The 6,586-nt window shown below is 31.2% G+C and overlaps 1 pseudogene; it reads right to left on the bottom strand.

The window, feature by feature from the left end:
• Positions 1-4,315: 4,315 nt before the first annotated feature.
• On the bottom strand, positions 4,316-5,717 carry LOC124845776 (large ribosomal subunit protein uL2x pseudogene; annotated as a pseudogene).
• Between the last annotated feature and the right edge of the window lie 869 nt (positions 5,718-6,586).

Raw genomic sequence — 6,586 nt, 5'->3', positions numbered from 1 at the left:
AGAATCAATTTCGTGTTAGTTGGGAGAAGAGTTAGGTTTGAATTTACCCTTTCTATTTTATTGGTTACTATCTTAGCAATACCAAAGTTGTTCTAATTTAGTAGTATTAATTTGATCGCGTCTACGATAGGGTTTTTAGAGTGCTTGTTTGAAAAAGTGTCTATTAAAAAATTAAATAAATTATTTTAAAAAAAATTGGACCAATGGACCGCGCTTATTTCAAAAAGTGTTGTTTATTGATAGTCAACATAAACAGCGATTATTTGGAAAAATGTTTTCTATTAACAACCAACAATAGGTAACGCTTTTTCAAATAAGTGTTGTCTATTGACAAAGTGTTCTTTTAAGAAATGTTGTTTATTAGAAAAAAAAGTGTTGTATATTGAAAATTTTGTAGTAGTGAAGTAATTAATTACACGTGACATCCTAAAAGGAGGGTTACAAATAACACACTTAGCTAGCTTGAACGTTAAAGTGGCTTCTATAAGTTCATCCTTATTCGACTTGAAAAGGTTGAATAGGTAAATATCATAGTATAAAGAAGAGGAGAGAGTTGAAGCATATGTGAATAGTTTAATACTATATTTAGGAAGTATAATCAGTCACAGAAAAATATGTATAATTAACTATATAATCAAATTATATTTTACTAAGTGCAACTTAAATGTCACTTTTGTCTATAGAGCAACTAGATTCCATTTTTCTTTTCAGTATATATCAATTAGAAAAAATATTTCAATAGAGAAAGTCAACGCCACCTTAAATGTGTGTAGGTTTTCTAGGTCAAACTAAAACTAAAGCATAGAATGATTAACTGAGAAACTTAAGCCAAATATAAGAGATCATGATCATATTTTGAAGCGCTTATTCTGGTACACATTCGGCCATATACTCATCCCACAGAAGAACTAAACATTATAACCTTTTAAAAGGTAATTAATTAGGGAATGACTGAATAAACTTTTTCAAAAAATCTAAGAAAACGTGAAGAAAATAAAATATTTTTAGAATCAAGCTTAGTTAATTACAAAAATTACTTAAGAAAACTTGCTACATTAATTTCTCAAATGCTTATTTTCAATTTTATGGACGAGTTTATTTTAGCTTTTAAAATAATTATTTTCATTTTTTCTTTTTATTTCTTTCACATGAGTTAATTTTAACGTTTATTTTCTATTCAAATAAATTTTATACAACCTATAACATTAATTTTTATAAACATGTAAAGGATTACAAAAGCTTTTAAGTGTGAAAAATATAAAGAGGAAAGAAAATTGATTTCTTAAAAAAATTAATTGATGAATATTGGAAAGAAGTAAACTTAAATTAAATTTAGTCTTATAAAATATGTTGGTAAGGTTTGCAATTATTTATAATATGTAAATTAATTTGATCATTAATCAATATGGAACACGAATTAAAATATAGATTATTTGAATTTATAAAGAATTTGTTTTATTTGTGATGTAAAACTTGTCCAAACATATCTGGCAAAGATTATCTCAGTGCAAATTTTGACTTGTTATTTGCCTAACAAATTAGGATTAAAGGGTGAAAACAACAATGATTAAGTTGCATTGCACCTGGAAAATATTGAGTCAACCAAATGGCATCAGGAGTAACTTTCAGAAAGCAATATTGGTCGTGGAGGTGGATGTTATAACGACGTGTCAACATCCATGGAACTTTACAAGACACCACTTCCAATTTATAATAACCAAGTAACAAATGTCAAGTCGTGAGAAATAACTTCATTTCTTTTATAAAAAATTGTTTATAATTGGAATATGTCGTGTCTTTCAATTTTCCACGGTGGTTAAGCATGCGGATTGAATGTCTTTGTATGTGGAACGAGTCAAGTTTGGTAGATAAAAAAAACAAAACAAAACAAAAAATCACACGAAAATGCATCACCATAAGAACATGGTTTGGATTTCATTCACGTATCTTTTTCATTGTTCCTGCAACATTAATCTGCCAGAGGCCTGAGTTGTCGCTTCGTCAAAAGAGAAAAAGTGGGGTAAGTCACCTTTTGACGGCAGCTCATGTCGGTGACAATGTTGGGGACACGTGGTGCGAGCCCAATGGATGGTGACAAAGTCGTACTACACGGTTTAACGAGCATAACTTTGGTTCCGCAACGTGTCGTGAACTCTACGGTGTTTGGCGGCAGTTTTAACTTTTAACTTTGCGAAGCCGTTGGTTTGTATGCATCAAACGACCGCGTTTGACTCAAAACCTGTAATCATAGTTTAGGCACATGGACGACGACGTTTGTCGATGTGCGATTTTCCTATGATGATGCTCCACATGTCTAATTTACGAGTTTGATTCATCTTAAATTGTACCAAACGACACGTAATGACAAAATCGAATTAAGAAAAGGAAAAGGGGAAAGGGATTGATCTTTATCATGTTTCTTACCTCCTTCTTCGATGGTTCGTGTAGTGGACATTTAACTGTTAAACAGGTTTGTTAGATATGCCAAAAACATGGGCAAATTTCTTCTCTTTAACCGAAAGTGAAGTCTTTTCTTCTTTTTCCTGCGTGTTATACATGCAATATCATGAACCATTTATTTATTTTATTATTAAGTACAAAATTATCAATGATTTTGATGGATTTGTGGATGAATATATTATCAATTTGAAGCTCAAACAAATTTAAGTGTTTCTTTGGTATGTTTATAAAAGGGTTGAAAAAAATGATTTTCTATAAAGACGAATGTTATATGTATTTCAAGGACACGGTGAAGTTCTCTATTCCAAATTTTATGAATGATTTGCAATTGAGCTATTGAATATAAGAAAAGAGATTGATTTTTACAATATTTTTTTCCAATCAAGTTAACAAGAACTTTAAATAGAAAAGAGTATTGCTACTTCATTAGTATAAAATTTACTTTATATTTGAGATATGACGAGGTGTCAAGGCTTGATAGAAGTTTGGTTAAACATTTTTATTTTTCCTATAATTGAAGCAAAAAGTCAATAAAACAAACAATTTGAAGATTTTCACCTTGGAGAAATCAAAGACGAAAATCGAGATGTTGATCAAAGCCAAATTCTCCCAAATTATCTGGGTATTATTCAAATTCAATCTAACGTCTTATTTTCTTTTCACCTAGTATAGAAACTAATATTAATTATTGTTTGTTATGGTTGAATTTTTTGTTTTGACTTAAAAATTTGGTGCACATCAATTAAGAATGAAATTGAGTGTTTTATGTTAACTTTAAAATAATTGCATGTCAGTTATTAAAAAAATTTAAAATTACAAATTCACTCCTAAATATTTTCCAATAATGTTTAAATTGATCCTTAAATAATTTGTATTATTTAAAAGTTTTTTCCCAAAAATTTTCATAATTGCGTAATAGTACTAGTCAGTTTTTAATAAATTAGTACCTAGTCAATTGGTTAAGTTTACTTTTGTAAACACCTAAAAAATTCAATGTAATAATTTGTTTTAGAACTATTAAATTTAGAATGAATGATGTTTCATAATTGATTTCCAATATGAATTTAACTAATAAATATATCTCAATTAAAATTCTTACTAGTTTTTGTTTTTTACAAATTTATCACTTATAGAAATTTTTATTCTAAAATTTTAGAAAAATGAGAATTAAGACAAAACACCAATAATTCAAAGAAATAGATGTTAAAATATATGACTTTACAATTTGAAATATTTTTAAATTGAAATACATGATGTTGGGCTTAATTAGAGTTAAAATAGAAAATTTGTGCTTACAAACTCATAAAATTCAGAGTGTTGCTCCCTCCACCCCCACACATCTCTTCCTCCACCTCCCAATTTTCTAAAATGCCAATTATATCCTTCTAAAATGACAATTATATCCTCAAAAGTTAAAATTTTTTATTTTTATTATTATTATATCCTCAAGTGGGTGTTCTCCAGTGGCACTCCTCTTTCATGCACTGACTTGTCATCTCCACAATCTACCAACCTTACACTCCACAAGGACCCTTCTCTTCACTTGCTTTCTCTTCAGCTCCCATCAGCAAATCTCTCTGGTTCCCTCCCCAGAGAGCTCGGGGGGTTCCCTATGCTTCAAAGTCTTTACCTTAACATAAATTCATTGCAGGGAGCCATCCCTCTTGAGCTTGGCTACAGCTCCAATTCACCCAAATTCACCCAAATTCCCCCAAATTCCCAACCTTCCTCGTCCATGAATTAAAGCTCAGGCTAAGCACTTCAATAAAACATTAATCCAGTAAGGTACAATCAACCAGCGACCAAATGCCCCATAATTACAATTACAACAAAAATCGAATTGCGAAAGACGGAATTATAATGTTCCGAAAACTTGCAAAATCCTAAACAGTTCTACCAAAATCCTAAACCAGTAAATTGTAAATTATAATGCGCAATTCAAAATTGAAAATTCTAACATAACAAAAAAAACGCGGATACGAACCTAGAGGTGTCATTATCAGGGTTGTGACTGATAACGATGGCATAATCGCCGGAAGCCCTATCAAAGACACCACGGTCACCGACATGGTGCTCAACGTTGCATATAACAGCTCCTTCAGGGATAGAGCGAAGGGGCAAAACATTACCAACTACGAGAGTGGCCTTCTTGCCACAGTATATGAACTGACCCGTATAAAGGCCTTCGGCGGCAACGAAGAGCTCGTTTTGCTTCTTGTATCTGAATGGGTGGCGGAAAGTCACCTTGGCAAGTGGGGCACCGCGGCCAGGGTCGTGGATGACGTCGGTAACGACACCCTTGAGGTAGCCATTCCGCTCCCCGAAGTCCAGGCTCCGGAAGCGAGCCGGTCCCTTGCGGTGGTGAGTGTGGGACTTGAAGACTGAGCCCGCACCCTTACGCTGCGCACGGATCACACGTCCCATTGCAGCTCTGCAGTGTTCGATAAACCTACCTTTGAGATGGGAAGAGAATTCTGGTTCTCCTGCCACCTGCAATAAGCCACATATGACATCCTTCAACGTACGAAACGGATGTCGACATCCGTTTTGCCTTAAACGGATGTTGACATCCGTTTCGCCTTAAACGGATGTTGACATCCGTTTCGCCTTAAACGGATGTTGACATCCGTTTTGCCTTAAACGGATGTTGACATCCGTTGAAGGATGTCATCCATAGCGTTGTTTTTTCGTTTCGTTTTTATTTTATTTGTTTATTTTATTTACAGTAATTTATATTTAAATTTATAATTTTAAATGTTATATATGATAAACGGAAATGGAGAAATGGAGAAATGGAGAAGAAGCTTTACGGAAGAGAAAATGATAAACGGAAATGGAGAAATGGAGAAGAAGCTTTACGGAAGAGAGAAAGGTAAACGGAGATGGAAGAGAGGAAGAGGTGCATAGAAGTAAATCAGAAGTTTTAAATAAATTAAAATATTAAAATAATAAAAATAAAAAATTTTAACTTTTGAGGATATAATTGTCATTTTAGAAGGATATAATTGACATTTTAGAAAATTGGGGAGGTGAAGGAAGAGATGTGTGGGGGTGGAGGGAGCAATCTACAATTCAGAGTGTTGCTCCCTCGACCATCACAGCATGCTACCTACATTTCTTCAAATTCTTTTATTTCCAAAACTATTCTTAGGTTAAAGGTTAAAACCTTTTTACTTTTACTACAAATTTTTAATTTATTTTCCAAACCCTAATTTTACCTTATTCATATTCCCTGAATGGAACAACTGCACCCTCATGACTATGTCAACTCAATCTTCTTCTACCTAGTTGTATCCATATCAGATATAGATTTTTAATTATCTTTTGTTGATGAAGTACATAAAAATAATATCATGTATTCGATTATACGTAATTATTATTGAATTTTAGTTAATGAATCTTTTAAATTTGAATGATGAAAATAAAATTAATAATGAAAACCTATTAATTATATAAGAATAATTTAAAATTTGTGTTCACATATTTCTATTTTTTTATTTAGACCTATAAAATTGAATTTATTTTGTAAGAGATTAAATTTTTAGAATTTATATTTTGATGCAATTCATTTAAATTTAATTTTTAAAAAAAAGTTAAATTTATTTGCACTAATATTTCATTTAATTTGATTTGAATTGTACATAAGATTTTTTAATCTAATCTAAGTTTATATTTTATTTTTTTTAAATTATAAAATATAAAATATAAAATATATATGTGGATATCCAATGATATAAAAAAATATATTACAATATATTTTCAGATACTCAACCGATAACATGGTGATTAACATATCTATTAAATTAGGTACAACTAGGTAGAAGAAAATTGAGTTGACATGAGGGTGGGGGTGCAGCTACTGCATTCAGAGAATATGAATGAGGTAAAATTAGGATTTGGAAAATAAATTAAAAATTCATGGTAAAAGTAAAAAAGTTTTAACCTTTAACCTAAGGATAGTTTTGGAAATAAAAAAATTTGAGGAGGTGTAGGGAGCATATCGTGGTGGTGGAGGGAGCAACTCTCTAAAATTCAAGCACATTATTTTATCCAATTAGAAATAATAAAAGTGGGTTAAACCAATTTCTTCACTAATTTTTCAATTTTCTCCTAAAATCAAGAACTT

This window comes from Vigna umbellata, chromosome 3, assembly GCF_029865625.1.
Source record: "Vigna umbellata cultivar VRB3 chromosome 3, Vumbellata_1.0, whole genome shotgun sequence".
Lineage (NCBI taxonomy): Eukaryota > Viridiplantae > Streptophyta > Magnoliopsida > Fabales > Fabaceae > Vigna > Vigna umbellata.
The sequence above is the reverse complement of the archived record's forward strand: the minus strand, read 5'-3'. Positions and strand labels throughout refer to the sequence as shown.